The following is a 23,479-nucleotide window of genomic DNA, read 5'->3' on the forward strand; positions in this document are numbered from 1 at the left end:
AATAGTGACTTTGTCAGACAGCATAGACAGCAGCTCTACACTTTATTGACTGACTGATCCATTCATCCTTCCATCCCTCCTCAGCCTTCCTCTCCTCTGAAGACCCAGTGAGGGTGGAGCTCAGTCAGAGAGCTGTTGAGGGACTGGTTAGGCAGAACACTTCTACAGCCAGAGAGGTGAGAGGTCACACATGGTTTAGATGGTAAATATTTATGTCCCCTTAGCGATTCATCACGTCAGCAAAAGGGAATATGTTCCATCATCTATATTTATTTACATTAGTGCAAATTGTCCACTGATATGGGTGTAATTTCTCACCCCTTTTGGCTGTATGAAAGTTAATTTCCCCTCAGACACACACATTTGTTCTTTGATATTATGAAGGTCATTTGTGTCAAATGTACTTTTCCCCTCATTCACCCCATCTCTTTACATTGCTTATGTATATTCAGTGGCCTAACTGCGTCCAGACTATGTCAAAGGCCCATCCTGGTAGATCTGAACCTAATGCAGCTTGGAGTGATCGGATGACAGAAGTCACATTTAGGTGCCAGGTGTAACTGAGGCCATAGATGCTCCATATCCATTACTTTGAGTGTTTTATATAATATGACTAAATGTGTTTCTGTGTTGCAGGGGCAGTCAAGAAATGGAACAGCAAGGCCACAGAACATGACATAATCAGAGCTGTGGGAGACCACCTCAAGCCCCTGGTAGAGCCGGGGGTGGTGTTTACCACTCCACCACACCTTCAGCAGGCTGGAAAAGTGGGATTGATACGGTTTTTCATACTAAGATGGACCAAGAGTCTGTTGATTGGTCAGTCATTGGGTTAATTTGTTGAAATCAAATCAAGCTTGATGCAATATCCAACCCAAAATATAACTTGTTTTTTAGGAGGGGCTCTGAAAGACACTATGGGGGTGTCCACTGAAAGTTGACTAGTAACAACAACTGGGACCTAAAAGACACCCACCATGAGACCCACTAAATCTGCCCAAGAAGAGGAAAACAAAAGAAAAACCCACACCAAACTTAAAGACAGGAAGCAAACCAAAAAGGTGGAGCAACTAAAGGTGTTGACTCTCCACATGTATCAAGACAACTGGAGCACTGGGCCAGACACTCTTAAATAGAACCTGGACCAGCTCAGGTGAAACACCTTCCCACTAACGAGATGGACAAGCCAGCACAGGTGTAACACATACTGACTAACGAGGTGACACCAATCAGTGCGTCCTACGTGCTAACGAGCTAGACGTGCTAACGGGCTATACCTGCTAACGAGCTAGACGGGCTAACGAGCTAGACGGGCTAACGAGCTAGACGGGCTAACGAGCTAGACGGGCTAACGAGCTAGACGTGCTAACGAGCTAGACGGGCTAATGAGCTAGACGTGCTAACGAGCTAGACGTGCTAACGAGCTAGACGCGCTAACGATAACATGTGCTATATACACAAAACATCTGCCACAATAATCATATTACTTGTAATTTTTAAAACAAGCACCTTATAAACTGCACCAGAAACGCTGTTGTTTTGACAAGTAGCAATAAATCACTGATATCGATTAGGGGGGAAATCAGGTTGTACGTGCTGTTGAAACTAACACAACTAAAATAAACACATGGAAATGGGAGATATATTTTACCTCACTGGTTAGAGGACAACCTGCAGAAGAAAGTCAGCTACATTTTGGAGTGATGCATTTAAATGTAGGGGTCGCTAAACAAAGGAACTTATTTGTCATCACTCATCGATATCATGTTGAAATCAATTATGCAAGAGGAGGGACATGAGGTTGCACATCCTGTTAAAACGAACAGCTGAAAAACCACATGGAATCTGGGAGTAATGTGTACATCCCTGGTCAGAGGACAACTTGTAGAAAGCTGCTAGCTACATTTTGAAGTGTTGCATTTTGATTCAAGTGGGTCACCAACGTGGTAAGTGTAACACAACTCTTTTTGTGTTAGTCACTTTTTGTTAAATCACATAAATAGTAACTCTTTCAATTCGGAGCCTGGATTTCCCCCCTGAGGTTAATATCCATATCATGTTGAAATCAATAGAACAGGGGACAAACGTTTAGGGTTCTACATTGTGACATCATTAAAATACTCCTTCTACAATGTTAAACATTCTACATTGTGACATCATTAAAATACTCCTACTACAATGTTAAAACATTCTACATTGTGACATTAATTCATTGATATCATGAAACAATTCCTTCATGTATTTTCTGATGTTTAATCAGAGAACGTTTTTGAGAGTATCTCTTCCCACATTGATTACAGCTATAAGGTTTCTCTCCTGTGTGTGTTCTATGGTGTCTAGTCAGCATGCTAGAACAAGTAAAACTCTTCCCACATTGAGCACAGCTATAAGGTTTCTCTACCGTGTGTGTTTTCTGGTGGTATATCAGGCTGCTTAGCAGAGTAAAACTCTTCCCACAATGATTACAGCCAAAAGGTTTCTCTCCTGTGTGTGTTCTCTGGTGTGCTGTCAGGCCGCCAGGTGAAGCAAAACTCTTCCCACATTCATCACAGCTACATGGTTTCTTTCCTGTGTGTGTTCTCTGGTGTGATATCAGGGCGATTAAAATAGGAAAACTCCTCCCACATTGATCACAACTGTAAGTTCTCTCTCTTGTGTGTGTTCTCTGGTGTGATATCAGGCTGGTTGACAGAGGAAAACTCTTCCCACAGTCAGAGCAGAAGTAAGGTTTCTCTTTTGTGTGATTTCTCAGGTGTATTTTGAGTTCTGATGAAGATTTAAAAAATGTCCCACAATCAGAGCAGCAGTGAGAATTATCCCTTGTGTGAATTCTCCGGTGTAGTTTAATGCCTGATGAGGTGCATCTTTTGCCACAGTCAAAGCAGCGGTGAGATCTTATCCCTGTGGTTCTCCGCTGGCGTTTCTTGAGGTGTTCTGATGTGGAGAGACTCTTCTCTGCCTTGTCAGCATCATGAGGTTGTTGAGGCTCCCCAGAGGATCCACGATAGTCCCGTCTCTCTCCTGTGTGAACAACAAAGTCATACAGATGGTTAATGGCCCACAACAGCGAAAATCCACTGTAAAAGGTGATGCCAACAGCGTAGCCATGATGTTGTACAACAATTGACATCTGTAATGAATGTAATGATTACTTGACATTTGTCTTAAAATGAGCAAGAATAGTCATATTTTGTCTTGTTTTCACATTAGTAGTAACATCGATGATTGTAGGCTAGAAATAAGTTATTCATGTTGTTGAAACTCTAAGCAGTGTGCCAGACGACTTTTGGTCTCCAATATAGGCCCCTTTCTATGTTTGCTAAAATTGCCAAAACTGACGCATCTTGCGGGGTCAGGTGAAAAATGGGTGTCTGATTATTTCTGGCTGGGTACTCTCCTGACAATCTAATGTTTTGCTTTCGTTGTAAAGCCTTTTTGAAATCGGACAGTGTGGTTAGATAAAGGAGAGTCTTGTCTTTAAAATGGTGTAAAATAGTCATATGTTTGAAAAATGGAAGTTTTCGGATTTTTGAGGAATTTGTAATTCGTGCCACGCCCTATCATTGGATATTGGAGCGGTGTTCCGCTAGCGGAACGTCTAGATGTAACAGGTTAATATCTCAATGTTCAAAGTTTAGCCCGAATCCAACAATAGTCATAAAGTTACACTCCCTTTCAACTTCGGTACAACATACTATGGGGAAATACAATCATTCCTCATGCCGACCCAAACGGACACTAAATGAAACGGCCCCTGGCAGACCACCCAGACCTGACCCCGCAAGATACGTCAGTTCTGTCAATTTATTAATTGGCTTTTGTTTGAAACACTCCTGTCAATGTTGAGTAAGGACGCACACCTGGTTACCCATATAGAAGTAGGACTAGTCTACCTGGTTACACATATAGAAGTAGGACTAGTCTACCTGGTTACACATATAGAAGTAGGACTAGTCTACCTGGTTACCCATATAGAAGTAGGACTAGTCTACCTGGTTACACATATAGAAGTAGGACTAGTCTACCTGGTTACACATATAGAAGTAGGACTAGTCTACCTGGTTACCCATATAGAAGTAGGATTAGTCTACCTGGTTACACATATAGAAGTAGGACTAGTCTACCTGGTTACCCATATAGAAGTAGGACTAGTCTACCTGGTTACACATATAGAAGTAGGACTAGTCTACCTGGTTACACATATAGAAGTAGGACTAGTCTACCTGGTTACCCATATAGAAGTAGGACTAGTCTACCTGGTTACCCATATAGAAGTAGGACTAGTCTACCTGGTTACACATATAGAAGTAGGACTAGTCTACCTGGTTACACATATAGAAGTAGGACTAGTCTACCTGGTTACCCATATAGAAGTAGGACTAGTCTACCTGGTTACACATATAGAAGTAGGACTAGTCTACCTGGTTACACATATAGAAGTAGGACTAGTCTACCTGGTTACCCATATAGAAGTAGGACTAGTCTACCTAATTACACATATAGAAGTAGGACTAGTCTACCTGGTTACCCATATAGAAGTAGGACTAGTCTACCTGGTTACACATATAGAAGTAGGACTAGTCTACCTGGCCTGTGTGCAAATGTAGGCCTATAAATGTGCCCATTTGTGGATGTCTGATAGTATTTCTGATTGTCTTAATGCACCACCACTAATGAGTTGTGGAGCTTCTCAAAACAAATGTTTCTTCACCTCAAACAGCAACTGCACCTCAGCCACGCTCAAGGTCCTAAACGATATCTTAACCGCCATCGATAAGAAACATTACTGTGCAGCCGTATTCATTGACCTGGCCAAGGCTTTCGACTCTGTCAGTTACCACATTCTTATTGGCAGACTGAACAGCATTGGTTTCTCAAATGATTGCCTCGCCTGGTTCAACAACTACTTCTCTGATAGAGTTCAGTGTGTCAAATCGCAGGGCCTGTTGTCCGGACCTCTGGTAGTCTCTATGGGGGTGCCACAGGTTTCAATTCTTGGGCCGACTCTCTTCTCTGTATACATCAATGATGTTGCTCTTGCTGCTGGTGAGTCTCTGATCCACCTCTACGCAGACGACACCATTCTGTATATTTCTGGCCCTTCTTTGTACACTTTGTTAACAACCCTCCAGACAAGCTTCAATGCCATACAACTCTCCTTCCGTGGCCACCAACTGCTCTTAAATACAAGTAAAACTAAATGCATGCTCTTCAACCGATCGCTGCCTGCACCTGCCCGCCCATCAAGCATCACTACTCTGGACGGTTCTGACTTAGAATATGTGGACAACTACAAATACCTAGGTGTCTGGTTAGACTGTAAACTCTCCTTCCAGACTCATATTAAGCATCTCCAATCCAAAGTTAAATCTAGAATTGGCTTCCTATTTCGCAACATAGCATCCTTCACTCATGCTGCCAAACATACCCTCATAAAACTGGCCATCCTACCGATCCTCGACTTCGGCGATGTCATTTACAAAATAGCCTCCAATACCCTACTCAATACATTGGATGCAGTCTGTCACAGTGCCATCCGATTTGTCACCAAAGCCCCATATACTACCCACCACTGCGACCTGTACGCTCTCGTTGGCTGGCCCTCGCTTCATACTCGTCGCCAAACCCACTGGCTCCAGGTCATCTACAAGACCCTGCTAGGTAAAGTCCCCCCTTATCTCAGCTCACTGGTCACCATAGCAGCACCCACCTGTAGCACGCGCTCCAGCAGGTATATCTCTGGTCACCCCCAAAGCCAATTCCCCCTTCGGCCGCCTCTCCTTCCAGTTCTCTGCTGCCAATGACGGGAACGAACTACAAAAATCTCTGAAACTGGAAACACTTATCTCCCTCACTAGCTTTAAGCACCAGCTGTCAGAGCAGCTCACAGATTACTGCACCTGTACATAGCCCATCTATAATTTAGCCCAAACAACTGCCTCTTCCCCTACTGTATGTATTTATTTATTTTGCTCCTTTTCTCCCCATTATTTCTATTTCTACTTTGCACTTTCTTCTACTACAAATCTACCATTCCAGTGTTTTACTTGCTATATTGTATTTACTTTGCCACCACGGCCTTTTTGTCATTACCTTCCTTATCTCACCTCATTTGCTCACATTGTATATAGACTTATTTTTCTACTGTATTATTGACTGTATGTTTGTTTTACTCCATGTGTAACTCTGTGTTGTTGTATGTTGTCGAACTGCTTTGCTTTATCTTGGCCAGGTCGCAATTGTAAATGAGAACTTGTTCTCAACTTGCCTACCTGGTTAAATAAAGGTAAAAAAAATAAAATAAAATATCAATGTCCCTGTTTTATTAGATAGTACTCACTGTATTTACTGGTGTTAATCAGATCAATGTCCCTGTTTTATTAGATAGTACTCACTGTATTTACTGGTGTTAATCAGATCAATGTCCCTGTTTTATTAGATAGTACTCACTGTATTTACTGGTGTTAATCAGATCAATGTCCCTGTTTTATAAGATAGTAGTCACTGTATTTACTGGTGTTAATCAGATCAATGTCTCTGTTTTATAAGAGAGTTCTCACTGTTTTTACTGGTGTTAATCAGATCAATGTCCCTGTTTTATTAGATAGTACTCACTGTATTTACTGGTGTTAATCAGTTCTCCAGTCTTCTCTTCTTCGTCCTCCTCTAATGTGACAGTAATCTCCCCCTCTTCATCCTTCATTCCAAAAACGTCTTCATTTTCTTTCACTTCCTCCTCTTCTTTCACAATAACATCCTCCTCCTCTTTCACTCTGAACGCGTCTTCCTCTTCTTTCACTGAAACGTCTTTCTCTTCTTCTTTCACGGTAACAGCCTCACCCTCTACTTCTTGTTGTATTGTGACATCCTCCTCTTCCTTCTCCTCTTTCACGACAATGTTCAGCCCCAGAGCTTCTTTCTCCGTCCAGCAGACCTCCTCTTTAGCAGGAGGAGAGTAGCTTAGTGAGCGCATGGTCGGGGATGTTAGCTAGCTAGGCTAGTGCTAACTTAACCAGCCAGATAGTTGCAACGTAAATATTAAATTAAATGGGGTAGCTAGTTGTTTACACATAAGTATGTTTAAATCACAGTTGCAATTAAACCTGGAAAGTGTCTAAAGAACTTGAATGTTCAGACTTTGTTGGCTAGCGAGCTACCGAGGTGGCTGCAGTTGTTGAAGAAGCGTTCCGTCCACTAGATTATACGTCACAGTAGAAACATCGCCTGAAAGACACATATCGCCATCTGCTGTCTGGAGGGAGGAAACGCAGTTGAGGAGGGAAAACTATTTTTATTCTTCATTGAATTATAATATTATAAAGCAGTTTAGGGAAACGTTTTTTTCCTCTCCATTAAATATGAATATTATATCAACACGTATAAAGAGCAACAAGTGTTGTTTGATTAGTTCAGATTTTTTTATGAGAATTTTAAACAAACTCTACATCTACTCCACATCTGTATTTCTGATTCAGTCAAATAACTAGATATCAAAATAAGCACCTAGTTATTGATACCCTTGATAATGATGAGCAAAAATTACTGTATGAAATAAATAAATTAACTTTACCCACTACCAGGATATTTTAGCCCAAAACCTGGTTACCTCTCTGCTAGGAGGCTGAAACTTGGCCATAAGTGGATCTTCCAGCAAGACACATCAACATCCACAAAGAAATGGTTAATTGGGCACAAAATCAACATTTTCAATGGCCATCTCAGTCTTCGGACTTGAACTCCATTGAAAACCTGTGGTTTGAATTGAACAGGGCAGTCCATAAGACAGACTAAATAAATCAAAGACCTGGAGAGATTCTGTTTGGAGGAAGGGTCTAAGATCCCACCCAATGTGTTCTCTAATCTCATTAAACATTTCAGTGTCGTTATCCTCCCAAGGGGAGGGTGCTGGAGTATTGAAAACATGGGTGGCAATAATTCAGACCCCAGCCTTTTGAGAATTACATGTTAAACTAAATCTCTTTCTCTGAGCAATTCTATTAGTATAAAATAATATAATTTCTTTATTTTTTACATACAATATAGCTCAGTATTTTAATTATTTATTTAATAGAGTCGTTTATCTCATCTTTATCAAGGGTGTCAACAATTTTGTCCCCCACTGACCTCCATACTGCTGCTACATGATGTAACAATACATCATGTAGATGTATATAATGAACAGACTAGGTCTATACTGGTCCTACATGGTGTAACAATACATCATGTAGATGTATATAATGAACAGACTAGGTCTATACTGCTCCTACATGGTGTAACAATATATCATGTGGATGTATATAATGAACAGACTAGGTCTATACTGCTCCTACATGGTGTAACAATACATAATGTAGATGTATATAATGAACAGACTAGGTCTATACTGCTCCTACATGGTGTAACAATACATCATGTAGATGTATATAATGAACAGACTAGGTCTATACTGCTCCTACATGGTGTAACAATACATCATGTAGATGTATATAATGAACAGACTAGGTCTATACTGCTCCTAAATGGTGTAACAAAACATCATGTAGATGTATATAATGAACAGACTAGGTCTATACTGCTCCTACATGGTGTAACAATACATCATGTAGATGTATATAATGAACAGACTAGGTCTATACTGCTCCTAAATGGTGTAGCAAAACATCATGTAGATGTATATAATGAACAGACTAGGTCTATACTGCTCCTACATGGTGTAACAATACATCATGTAGATGTATATAATGAACAGACTAGGTCTATACTGCTCCTACATGGTGTAACAATACATCACGTAGATGTATATAATGAACAGACTAGGTCTATACTGCTCCTACATGGTGTAACAATACATCGTGTAGATGTATATAATGAACAGACTAGGTCTATACTGCTCCTACACGGTGTAACAATACATCGTGTAGATGTATATAATGAACAGACTAGGTCTATACTGCTCCTACACGGTGTAACAATACATCGTGTAGATGTATATAATGAACAGACTAGGTCTATACTGCTCCTACACGGTGTAACAATACATCATGTAGATGTATATAATGAACAGACTAGGTCTATACTGCTCCTACACGGTGTAACAATACATCATGTAGATGTATATAATGAACAGACTAGGTCTATACTGCTCCTACACGGTGTAACAATACATCATGTAGATGTATATAATGAACAGACTAGGTCTATACTGCTCCTACACGGTGTAACAATACATCATGTAGATGTATATAATGAACAGACTAGGTCTATACTGCTCCTACACGGTGTAACAATACATCATGTAGATGTATATAATGAACAGACTAGGTCTATACTGCTCCTACATGGTGTAACAATACATCACGTAGATGTATATAATGAACAGACTAGGTCTATACTGCTCCTACATGGTGTAACAATACATCGCGTAGATGTATATAATGAACAGACTAGGTCTATACTGCTCCTACATGGTGTAACAATACATCGTGTAGATGTATATAATGAACAGACTAGGTCTATACTGCTCCTACACGGTGTAACAATACATCGTGTAGATGTATATAATGAACAGACTAGGTCTATACTGCTCCTACACGGTGTAACAATACATCGTGTAGATGTATATAATGAACAGACTAGGTCTATACTGCTCCTACACGGTGTAACAATACATCATGTAGATGTATATAATGAACAGACTAGGTCTATACTGCTCCTACACGGTGTAACAATACATCATGTAGATGTATATAATGAACAGACTAGGTCTATACTGCTCCTACACGGTGTAACAATACATCATGTAGATGTATATAATGAACAGACTAGGTCTATACTGCTCCTACACGGTGTAACAATACATCATGTAGATGTATATAATGAACAGACTAGGTCTATACTGCTCCTACACGGTGTAACAATACATCATGTAGATGTATATAATGAACAGACTAGGTCTATACTGCTCCTACATGGTGTAACAATACATCATGTAGATGTATATAATGAACAGACTAGGTCTATACTGCTCCTACATGGTGTAACAATACATCATGTAGATGTATATAATGAACAGACTAGGTCTATACTGCTCCTACATGGTGTAACAATACATCATGTACATGTATATAATGAACAGACTAGGTCTATACTGCTCCTACATGGTGTAACAATAGATCATGTAGATGTATATAATGAACAGACAAGGTCTATACTGCTCCTACATGGTGTAACAATACATCATGTAGATGTATATAATGAACAGACTAGGTCTATACTGCTCCTACATGGTGTAACAATACATCATGTAGATGTATATAATGAACAGACTAGGTCTATACTGCTCCTACATGGTGTAACAATACATCATGTAGATGTATATAATGAACAGACTAGGTCTATACTGCTCCTACATGGTGTAACAAAAGTTTGGGGTCACTTAGAAATGTTCTTGTTTTTGAAAGAAAAACACTTTTTTTGTCCATTAAAATAACATCAAATTGATCTGAAATACAGTGTAGACATTGTTAATGTTGTAAATGACTATTGTAGCTGGAAACAGCTGATTGTTTATGGAATATCTACATAGGCGTACAGAGGCCCATTATCAGCGACCATCACTCCTGTGTTCCAATGGCACGTTGTGTTAGCTAATCCAAGTTTATCATTTTAAAAGACTAATTGATCATTAGAAAACCCTTTTGCAATTATGTTAGCACAGCTGAAAACTGTTGTGCTGATTAAAGAAGCAATAAAACTGTCCTTATTTAAGCTAGTTGAGTATCTGGAGCATCAGCATTTGTGAGTTCGATTACAGGCTCAAAATGGCCAGAAACAAATCATTTTCTTCTGAAAATTGTTAGTCTATTCTATTTCTGAGAAATGAAGGCTATTCCATGCGAAAAATTGCCAAGAAACTGAAGATCTCGTACAATGCTGTGTACTACTCCCTACACAGAACAGCGCAAACTGGCTCTAACCAGAATGGAAGGAGGCCCCAGTGCACAACTGAGCAAGAGGACAAGTACATTAGTGTCTAATTTTAGAAACAGACACCTCACAAGTTTTCAACTAGGTGCTTATTCAAATTGTACCTGCAAAACACCAGTCTAAACATCAACAGTGAAGAGGTGACTCCAGGATGTTGGCCTTCTAGGCAGAGTTGCAAAGAAAAATCCATATCTCAGACCGTTTAAAAAAAGGAAAAGATTAAGATGGGCAAACTAACACAGACATTGGGCAGAGGAAGATTGGAAAAAAGTGTTATGGACAGACGAATCTAAGTTTGATGTGTTCGGATCACAAACAAGAACATTCGTGAGTTCCAGAAAAAATGAAAAGATGCTGGAGGAGTGCTTGACGCCTTCTGTCAAGCATGGTGGAGGCAATGTGATGGTCTGGGGGTGCTTTGGTGGTGGTAAAGTGGGAGATTTGTACAGGGTAAAAGGGATCTTGAAGAAGGAAGGCTATCACTCCATTTTGCAAAGCCGTGCCATACCCTGTGGACGGCGCTTAATTGGAGCCAACTTCCTCCTACACCAGGACAATGACCCAAAGCACAGCTCCATTTAGGGAAGAAGCATTCAGCTGGTATTCTGTCTATAATGGAGTGGTCAGCACAGTCACCGGATCTCAACCCTATTGAGCTGTTGTGGGGGCAGCTTGACCGTATGATACGTAAGAAGTGCCCATCATTCCAATCCAATTTGTGGGAGGTGCTTCAGGAAACATGGGTTAGGGTTTGGCCGTCATTGTAAATAAGAATTTGTCCTTAGCTGGCTTGCCTGTTTAAATAAAGGTTAAATACATTTTTTTTTAAATGTAACTTCATTACACCGTTACACTGGCATACAAACTCGGTAGCATAGAGTTGATAATACATATGACGTTGGGAAATAGTGCATTGTGGGTAGTTTAGAAGATTTCCCGAAATAAGTTAATCAATTTGTAATAATGCAAAAACATAGCTGTTTGTACTTATAGGTAACCATATCGTGACTACAACTAGGCTACTAAGTCTTTAACCACACTGTGTTGTTACACTGGCGAGTAAAAACTCATGCTTCCTACACTTTAACTTTTTGTCTGACAATAAAATAATCATTTTACTCAACTGCGTTACCCACTCCAGTCAGCAGATGGCGGTGTGGGAATTTAAGGTAATGCTGTTGGTGTGACGTATAATGTAGTGGACGGAACGCTTCTTTCAACAGCAACAACAGTTAGTCAGACACCACGGTAGCTTGCTAGACAAAATAGCCGAACAATAAAGCTCTTTAGATGCTTTAGTGTATATTAGCCACTGTGTTTTAAACCCACTTCTGTCGTCTAGTTAGTTATCCGATTTAATTTCATATTTACGGTGTTGTTGTTATTAGTCAGCTAGCGGGCTGGTTAAGTTAGCATTAGCCTAGCTAGCTAACATCTCCGACCATGCGTTCACTAAGCTACTCTCCTCCTGCTAAAGAAGATGAGGTCTGCTGGACGGAGAAAGAAGCTCTCGTCAAAGAGGAGGAGGAAGAGGAGGCTGTTTCAATACAAAACCAAGTAGAGGGTGAGGCTGTTACCGTGAAAGAAGAAGAGAAAGACATTACAGTGAAAGAAGAGGAAGACGTGTTCAGAGTGAAGGAGGAGGAAGATGCAGTTTTTGGAGTGAAGAAGGAAGGAGAGATTACTGTCACATTGAAAGATGAAGAGGAGGAGATAGGAGATCTGATTAACACCAGTAAGTACCACCTTCAATTAGTTTTTAACTTTGGATATTCGGAGTTGGCTCGTCAATACCTCTTCAACGGAGGGCCCTGGGATGATGACTGATATGTCTAGAATCAGACGGCGTAGAGACAAGCTACCCCTTGTTTTCTCCGTTCCGTTTCCAAAAAGTGACTTAACATATATATTTGAGGAGGGTCTATCTGCTGACCGCAGACTGGGGGGCCACGGCATGTAGTGTTTTTAATGTAGTGATGTTTTACTACACACCGTGACCCCCAATAGAGCCATGTGAGAGTTGGGTTGGCTACACCAAACATTATGGATATACTGACAAGATGTCACTCCGTCCTGACAAGGGGAGTCGTTGTCCACAAAGCTGCACTGTGGGTTGTCTATCTCCCGCCTATCCTGTCTTTGGATTGGTGGATACATCTTATTATTGTAATCTATTGTTTATATTCTATGAGGGTTGTTGACGTCAACCACCTGTATTCAATGGAGAGAGATGCTAAGCTACTAGCATGAATATGCATAGCAATCTGGAGACAACTCCAATAGTGTTTTTATCAAAGTTGTCGATATGTCACGTGTCCACGTAACAACTTAATCATTACGAAACTTCTGTTAGATCAAGTAAACCTCACGTAGCAAATAAGCCATTCATTTTGTTGTTGACCAAATTCAACACTTTCCACATTGGGTCGATAATTGTGCCCACTTGGATACAACCTACTGTAGCCTACTGGCATGACCTAGAGAGGTACAACCTACTGTAACCTACTGGCATGACCTAGAGAGTTACAACATACTGTAGCCTACTGGCATGACCTAGAGAGACCCAACCTACTGGAGCCTACTGGCATGACCTAGAGAGTTACAACCTACTGGCATGACCTAGAGAGGTACAACCTACTGTAACCTACTGGCATGACCTAGAGAGTTACAACATACTGTAGCCTACTGGCATGACCTAGAGAGACCCAACCTACTGGAGCCTACTGGCATGACCTAGAGAGTTACAACCTACTGGCATGACCTAGAGAGGTACAACCTACTGTAACCTACTGGCATGACCTAGAGAGATACAACCTACTGTAACCTACTGGCATGACCTAGAGAGATACAACCTACTGTAACCTACTGGCATGACCTAGAGAGGTTCAACCTACTGTAACCTACTGGCATGACCTAGAGAGATACAACCTACTGTAGTCTACTGGCATGACCTAGAGAGATACAACCTACTGTAACCTACTGGCATGACCTAGAGAGTTACAACCTACTGTAACCTACTGGCATGACCTAGAGAGGTACAACCTACTGTAACCTACTGGCATGACCTAGAGAGTTACAAGCTACTGTAACCTACTGGCATGATCTAGAGAGATACAACCTACTGTAACCTACTGGCATGACCTAGAGAGATACAACCTACTGTAGTCTACTGGCATGACCTAGAGAGATACAACCTACTGTAACCTACTGGCATGACCTAGAGAGATACAACCTACTGTAACCTACTGGCATGACCTAGAGAGGTTCAACCTACTGGCATGACCTTGAGAGTTACAACCTACTGTAACCTACTGGCATGACCTAGAGAGATACAACCTACTGTAACCTACTGGCATGACCTAGAGAGGTTCAACCTACTGTAACCTACTGGCATGACCTAGAGAGATACAACCTACTGTAGCCTACTGGCATGACCTAGAGAGTTACAACCTACTGTAACCTACTGGCATGACCTAGAGAGATACAACCTACTGTAGCCTACTGGCATGACCTAGAGAGTTACAACCTACTGTAACCTACTGGCATGACCTAGAGCGTTACAACCTACTGTAACCTACTGGCATGACCTAGAGAGATACAACCTACTGTAACCTACTGGCATGACCTAGAGAGATACAACCTACTGTATTCTTTCTACCAATTGATTGGTTGAAATTTTATGACGTGTATTTGTTCATATAGACACACCCCATGTGTTTAATAAAATCAACTGTATGTGCAGAACTTGAATTGAACTGATGCTTCAAGCATTTGATTAAATAATTAACACAAACAAATTACTTGAGGAAGCCAGAGGTCAATATAACCAGAAGAAAATAACCAATTCCCCACCTGCTGCTGGCCTTCGTTAATTCTGACGTTATGCTCCTGAAGTTTCCGGTAAAATAGGCAAACTTTTTCCATTTCCGTTTGAAGTGCCAATTTATCTTACCATTTCTACCGATCTGCGTGCCAGTTATGAACGAGTTACAACACCTGTTTGGCTCCTCCACTTCCTGGGTCGGTGAAGTGAGGTATTACATTTAAGGATTAAATCATTTAACCTCTATGGGCTAGGTGGGACGCTACGTAACAGCCACTGGCAGCCTGTGGCGCGATTTTCAAAACCTTAAAAATCCTATTACTTCAATTTCTCAAACATATGACTATTTTACAGCTATTTAAAGACAAGACTCTCGTTAATCTAACCACACTGTCCGATTTCAAAAAGGCTTTACAACGAAAGCAAAACATTAGATTATGTCAGCAGAGTACCAAGCCAGAAATAATCAGACACCCATTTTTCAAGCCAGCATATAATGTCACCAAAACCCAGAAGACAGCTAAATGCAGCACTCACCTTTGATGATCGTCATCAGATGACAACCCTAGGACATTATGTTATACAATACATGCATGTTTTGTTCAATCAAGTTCATATTTATATCAAAAACCAGCTTTTTACATTAGCATGTGACGTTCAGAACTAGCATACCCCCCGCAAACTTCCGGGGAATTCGCTAACATTTTACTAAATTACTCACGATAAACGTTCACAAAAAGCATAACAATTATTTTAATAATTATAGATACAGACCTCCTCTATGCACTCGATATGTCCGATTTTAAAATAGCTTTTTGGTGAAAGCACATTTTGCAATATTCTAAGTACATAGCCCAGGCATCACGGGCTCGCTATTTAGACACCCGGCAAGTTTAGCACTCACCATAATCATATTTACTATTATAAAAGTTTGATTACCTTTTGTTGTCTTCGTCAGAATGCACACCCAGGACTGCTACTTCAATAACAAATGTTGGTTTGGTCCAAAATAATCCATCGTTATATCCGAATAGCGGCGTTTTGTTCGTGCGTTCCAGACACTATCCGAAATAGTAAAGAAGTGTCGCGCGCATGGCGCAATTCGTAACAATAAAATTCTAAATATTCCATTACCGTACTTCGAAGCATGTCAACCGCTGTTTAAAATCAATTTTTACGCCATTTTTCTCGTAGAAAAGCGATAATATTCTGACAGGGAATCTCCTTTTCGGCAAACAGAGGAAAAAATCCCAAAGGCGGGGGCGGTCGGGTCACGCGCATAAGCCCAGTGTCCCTTGATCGGCCACTTGAGAAAGGCGATAATGTGTTTCAGCCTGGGGCTGGAATGACGACATTCTGTTTTTTCCCGGGCTCTGAGCGCCTATGGACGACGTGGGAAGTGTCACGTTAGAGCAGAGATCCTTAGTAAATGATAGAGATGGAAAAGAAGTTCAAGAAATGGTCAGACAGGCCACTTCCTGTAAAGGAATCTCTCAGGTTTTGAGTTCTGTTATACTCACAGACACCATTCAAACAGTTTTAGAAAATTTAGGGTGTTTTCTATCCATATGTAATAAGTATATGCATATTCTAGTTACTGGGTAGGAGTGGTAACCAGATTAAATCGGGTATGTTTTTTATCCAGCCGTGTCAATACTGCCCCCTAGCCCTAACAGGTTAAGGAATATATCCGAGTCTCACGCTCATCACCTGTGGAATGCGGGGCTTCCAGCGAGGTGTGGATTTAATAGTATGTTGTACCTAGTTTCCCTCCTTCAGGGAACAGTAATTATAGTCACAAATCAAATCAAATGTATTTCTTACATCAGCTGATATCACAAAGTGCTGTACAGAAACCCAGCCTAAAACCTCAAACAGCAAGCAATGCAGGTGTAGAAGCACGGTGGCTAGCAAAAACTCCAGAGAAAGGCCAAAACCTAGGAAGAAACCTAGAGAGGAACCAGGCTATGAGGGGTGGCCAGTCCTCTTCTGGCTGTGCCGGGTGGAGATTATAACAGCACATGGCCAAGATGTTCAAATGTTCATAAATGACCAGCATGGTCAAATAATAATAATCATAGTAGTTGTCGAGGGTGCAACAAGTCAGTAACACAAGAGTAAGTGTCAGTTGGCTTTTTCATAGCCGATCTTTGAGAGTATCTCTACCGCTCCTGCTCTCTAGAGTGTTGAAAACAACAGGTCTTTGACAGGTAGCACCTCCGGTGAACAGGTCAGGGTTCCATAGCTGCAGGCAGAATAGTTTGAACTGGAGCAGCAGCACGGCCAGGTGAACTGGGGACAGCAAGGAGTCATCAAGCCAGGTAGTCCTGAGGCATGGTCCTAGGGCTCAGGTCCTCTGAGAATTAGAGAGAGCATATTTAAATTCACACAGGACACCAGAAAAGACAAGAGAAATACTCCAGATGTGACAGACTGACCCTAGCCCCCCGACACATAAACTACTGCAGCATAAATACTGGAGGCTGAGACAGGAGGGGTCAGGAGACACTGTGGCCCCATCTGATGAAACCCCCGGACAGGGCCAAACAGGTAGGATATTACCCCTCCCACTTTGCCAAAGCGCAGCCTCCACACCACTGGAGGGATATCTCCAACCACCAACATACCATCCCGGGACAAGGCCGAGTACAGCCCACAAAGATCTCCGCCACGGCACAGCCCAAGGGGGGGCGCCAACCCAGACAGGAAGACAACGTCAGTGACTCAACCCACTCAAGTGACGCACCCCTCCCATGGACGGCATGGAAGAACACCAGTAAGCCAGTGGATTTAATAGTATGTTGTACCTAGTTTCCCTCCTTCAGGGAACAGTAGTTATAGTCATAACGTGTGGATTTAATAGTATGTTGTACCTAGTTTCCCTCCTTCAGGGAACAGTAGTTATAGTCATAACGTTATGCTTGTCATATGATGAACTTTAACTTAAATACTGGATCTTGCTGTCGGACAGTTGTTTTGTATATTCAGACCTCCGAAATGCTCTCTAACTACGTAACATTTAGTGTCTCCTTATGTTACGCTGGGAAAACAGTTTTCATGGGCACAGAAATCCTAAATCATTTCAGTTTACTAAATCCAATGGTTCTAACCGAGAGTCACCTTAACTTTATTGACAACTCCCAAATGGATACTGTCATTAATGCGGTTCTTCAATAATTACACATAATACTTAATACTGTAGCTGTTTAGTTACAGTCACATGTTCAACTATCATCAGCTGATCCAGGAAATCATTTTCTGCATGCCAGTCAAACGTAGTTCTTCATTCATTACACCGGTAAAGACAGTTATGCCGTGCTCCACGTTGGATCCAACATCCCAAACAAATCGATATTTATAATGTGTTATTGTCTACTTGATTTACAGTAGGGTCTCGTTAGTCCGTTTGGAAACGGAGATACTTAGCTCATAATGTGTAGAGAACTGTTCCTTGATGGATAGGCTATTGTACAACACACAGAGCTATTTTCCTTTATTCAGGACATTTAGAATGACAACACATTACAGAGTAGCCTAGTGGGATTATTCACAAAATTATCTGGTGATCAGGTTATGAATTGTCATGACAAAGACATTTTAGTCTCCTTGTTTCACCTAAAATATTAAATGATTTATAGTCCTAGGTCTATGTTGTTGTTAGGTGAAGTTATGGGTCCTACAGTAGGTCTATGTTATTGTTAGGTGAGATTATAGACCATTTTGGCATACACTTAGTGGACAAAACCTCATTGTCAGGCTGATGTCATGCTGATGGAAAACTAGCCAATGAGCATTTTACTGGTTGAAGTCGTTTTTAAATATAAAGTAGTACATTTGACAATAACACAAATATTATATTAAATCAGGACATTCAAACGAGCCTTACAATTATAATCCAAAGTAGTGTCAAATGATAATAATAATCATAATCAACCTGTAAATGGAGGCTATTTTTGCTGTCAGCCTATGAGAACTCCCCTGAGTTTCCCCCACGGTGGTGAATTAGTGAATAGACACAGAGCTTAATGTGAGTTTCCTTGAGTAACACTCCTGATCTAGTGCTGTAATATTCAGAATACATTGTGAAAACTAATCTTTGCTCACCATTTGTTAAATATATATATTTTTTTCACCCCTTTTTTCTCCCCAATTGGTACATAGTCTTGTCTCATTGCTGCAACTCCCATACGGACTCTGGAGAGGCGAAGGTCGAGAGCCATGCGTCCTCCGAAACACAACACAACCCAACCTAGCCGCGATGCTTCTTGACACAATGCCTATCCAACCCGGAAGCCAGCAGCACCAATGTGTCGGAGGAAACACTGTACACCTGGCAACCTGGTCAGCGTGCACTGCGCCCGGCCCGCCACAGGAGTCGCCAGTGCGCGATGAAACAAGGATATCCCTGCCGGCCAAACCCTCCCCTAACCCGGACGACGCTGGGCCAATTGTGCGTCGCCCCATGGGCCTCCCGGTCGCGGCCGGCTGCAACAGAGCTTGGACTCGAACCCAGATCTCTAATGGCACAGCTTAGGCCACTTGCTCACCATTTTTGCTCCAGGCAGATATACTACATCCATAACTAGCGGTTTCTGCATTAGCAGGGAGGTGTTTCTGCAATCAAATTGTGTGCGCATCGCCCTTGTCGCAATTTTAGCAAACACAGAAAGGTGCCTATATTTGAGAACAAAAGTCGCCTGGCACACTGCTTAGGAGTTCAACACCTTTTACTTATTTCTAGTTACTACTAATGTGAAAACAAGACTAAATATGACTATTGTTGCTCACTTGACTGTCTTAAGACAATTGTCAAGTCATTTTAACATTCATTACAGACGTCAATTGTTGTACACTATCATGGCTACGCTGTTGGCATCACCTTTTTCAGTGGATTTCTGCTGTTGTGAGCCTTTAACTATCTGTCTGACTTGTTCACACAGGAGAGAGACGTGACTATCATGGATCCTCTGGGGAGCCTCAACATCATGATGCTAACGAGTCAGAGAAGAGTCTGTCCAGATTCTATCACCTCAAGAAACACCAGCAGAGACCCACAGGGAAGAAATCTATCTGCTGCTCTGACTGTGGAAAACATTGCAAATCTTCATCAGAACTTAAAATACACCAGCGAACACACGCAGGAGAGAAATCTCACCACTGTTTTGATTGTGGGAAGAGTTACTCAAGTTTAAAAGCACTAAAAGTACACCTGAGAGAAACCGTACAGCTGTACTCAATGTGGGAAGAGTTTTACTCAGTCAAGCAACCTGTTATCACACCAGAGAACACACACAGGAGAGAAACCTTATAGCTGTGATCAATGTGGGAAGACTTATATTTCATCTTGCCATCTGAGTAGACACCAGCGAGTACACACAGCAGAGAAACCTTATAGCTGTAATCAATGTGGGAAGAGTTTTACTCGGCCAGACAGCCTGATAATACACCAGAGAACACACACAGGAGAGAAACCTTATAGCTGTGATCAATGTGGGAAGACTTATATTTCATCTTGCCATCTGACTAAACACCAGCGAGTACACACAGGAGAGAAATCTTATAGCTGTAATCAATGTGGGAAGAGTTTTACTCGGCCAGACAGCCTGATATTACACCAGAAAACACACACAGGAGAGAAATAATATAGCTGTGATCAATGTGGGAAGAGTTTTGCTGCATCTGGCTCTCTGACTCTACACCAGAAAACACACACAGGAGAGAAATCTTTCCACTGTTCAGATTGTGGAAAAATATTCTTAACTTCACAGAATATGAAGAAGCACCAGAAAACACACACAGGAGAGAAACCTTATAGCTGTAATCAATGTGGGAAGAGTTTTACTCAGTCAGACGGCCTGATATTACACCAGAGAACACACACAGGAGAGAAACCTTATAGCTGTAACCAATGTGGGAATAGTTTTTCTACATCTAGCTATCTCACTATACACCAGAGAACACACACAGGAGAGAAACCATATAGCTGTAACCAATGTGGGAATAGTTTTTCTACATCTAGCTATCTCACTAAACACCAGAGAACTCATACAGGAGAAAAACCATATAGCTGTACTCAATGTGGGAAGAGTTTTTCTACGTCTAGCTATCTCACTATACACCAGAGAACACACACAGGAGAGAAACTATATAGCTGTACTCGATGTGGGAAGAGTTTTTCTACGTCTAGCTATCTCACTATACACCAGAGAACACACACAGGAGAGAAACAATATAGCTGTAGTCAATGTGGGACAAGATTTTCTTGGCTAACCAGCCTAGTATCACATCAGAGAACACACACAGGAGAGAAATCTCCTAGCTGTGATCAATGTGGGAAGAGATACTCTGATAACAGATCTCTGATTAAACATCAGAAAAAACATGAAGGAGTTGTTTCATGATATCAATGAAATAATGTCACAATGTAGAATGTTTAAACATTGTAGTAGGAGTATTTTAATGATGTCACAATGTAGAACCCTAAATATTTGCCCCCTGTTCTATTGATTTTAGTTTCAGGGGGAAAATCCAGGCTCAGAAATGGAAGAGTACTATTTATGTGATTTAACAAAAAGTGACTAACAAAAAAAGAGCTGTGTTACACTTACCATGTTGGTGACGCACTTGAATCAAAATGCAACACTTCAAAATGTAGCTAGCTGTTTTCTACAAATTGTCCTCTGACCAGGGATGTACACATTATTCCCAGATTCCGTGTGCTTTTTGAGCTGTTCGTTTTAACAGGACGTGCAACTTCATCTCCCTCCTGTCACACAAATGATTTTAACATGATATCGATGAGTTATGACAAATAAGTGTTGTGTTCCTTTGTTTAGCGACCCCTACATTTAAATGCATCACTCCAAAATGTAGCTGACTGTCTTCTGCAGGTTGTCCTCTAACCAGTGAGGTAACAGATATCTCCCATTTCCATGTGTTGTGTTTATTGTGGCAGATGTTTGTGTATATAGCACATTTTATGTTTAGGTTTTCAATATATCCCAAACTGTTTCTGCATATTGGTTATTGATTAGGACACGTTAAAACTGTGTTTTGACATTGGGGATATCCCATCTAGCAACATGTCATTGAAAAGACATTGAAAATATGACTATGCAACCAAATATTTCATATTTACATTTCATGATCAGATTTAGTAATCGATTTATTGATGATATTTATTCATGCAACCAACTGACAATTTTTGGTACAATTATATTGACATTGTTGCCCTGCTTTTAAAATATCAGGGTTCATTCTCAGATGTGCCAACCCAAATGTACTAGAACATGACATTGGGGACTGGGCCCCGATCCAACAACATGCCTATCTAGTGAACCCTGAAAAGAGAGAGAAGCTCTGCAGTGAGGTGGAAAGTTACTATGGATATTGCAGGAGTTTCCTCTTGAAATCAGACATGTCTGTGGTGAGGACAACTTGGTTGCTGATTGTCTCAAGGGTGGGCAGTTAAAAAGTTTTGTGTTTAGACAGTGCGTTGCCATGGATCACAATGTATTTTGACTGCACGTTTTTTCCGTATTGGAGATGAGTTTTGTTTGGGTTCCAAGGGGACGAGAGTTCTAGAAGCTAGTGGGATTTAGGAAGAAGTGAGTTCTAGAAGCTAGTGGGATTTAGGAAGAGGAGAGTTCTAGAATCTAGTGAGTTTTAGGAAGACGAGAGTTCTAGAAGCTAGTGGGATTTAGAAAGAGGAGAGTTCTAGAAGCTAGTGAGTTTTAGGAAGATGAGTGTTCTAGAAGCTAGTGGGATTTAGGATTCTATAGAAAGAAAAAGGAGAAACAAATAATCCTATTGTATATTATTTTTTAGAAATACGTGTTTTTTTCTTGTTTTTAATTGTTGACATCCAGTAGACATCATGTTTATATTGGTGAAGGTGAATCATTGTAGTTGATTATCATGAGAAATGGAAGTTGTTTTCTGTTGGTGGTGAGCAAACTTGTCCAACATAAATATAGGATATATTTGTTGTCTTAAGGGGGAAGGTGTTACAGGCTTTGGTTTTTCCATTTATGTTTTGAGGTTGGACTTTAGCTCGTTAGCACGTCTAGCTCGTTAGCCCGTCTAGCTCGTTAGCACGTCTAGCTCGTTAGCACGTAGGACGCACTGATTGGTGTCACCTCGTTAGTCAGTATGTGTTACACCTGTGCTGGCTTGTCCATCTCGTTATTGGGAAGGTGTTTCACCTGAGCTGGTCCAGGTTCTATTTAAGAGTGTCTGGCCCAGTGCTCCAGTTGTCTTGATACATGTGGAGAGTCAACACCTTTAGTTGCTCCACCTTTTTGGTTTACTTCCTGTCTTTAAGTTTGGTGTGGGTTTTTCTTTTGTTTTCCTCTTCTTGGGCAGATTTAGTGGGTCTCATGGTGGGTGTCTTTTAGGTCCCAGTTGTTGTTACTAGTCAACTTTCAGTGTCCCAAGCTTATATTTTGGGTTGGATATTGCATCCAATTAACATTTTAATCAATAGTTTTTCAGTTTAGTCTTCTGTTTTTTATCCTCTTATGTTTGTTGTGTACTAAATATTTCTGTTTATTTTCAATGTTTTTAAAAATATTTTTCCTGTGAAGCCATTTTGTTGCATCCATGTCTGAAATGTGCTGTATGAATCAAGCTTGATTTGATTTGACCATATAATAAAACAAATGAACCCAG

The 23,479-nt window shown here is 40.9% G+C and overlaps 1 pseudogene; it reads left to right on the plus strand.

The window, feature by feature from the left end:
• Window positions 1-2,345: 2,345 nt before the first annotated feature.
• LOC145875769 (uncharacterized) lies at window positions 2,346-23,479 on the plus strand (annotated as a pseudogene).

Source organism: Salmo salar, unplaced genomic scaffold, assembly GCF_965601325.2.
Source record: "Salmo salar unplaced genomic scaffold, fSalSal1 ptg000335l, whole genome shotgun sequence".
Lineage (NCBI taxonomy): Eukaryota > Metazoa > Chordata > Actinopteri > Salmoniformes > Salmonidae > Salmo > Salmo salar.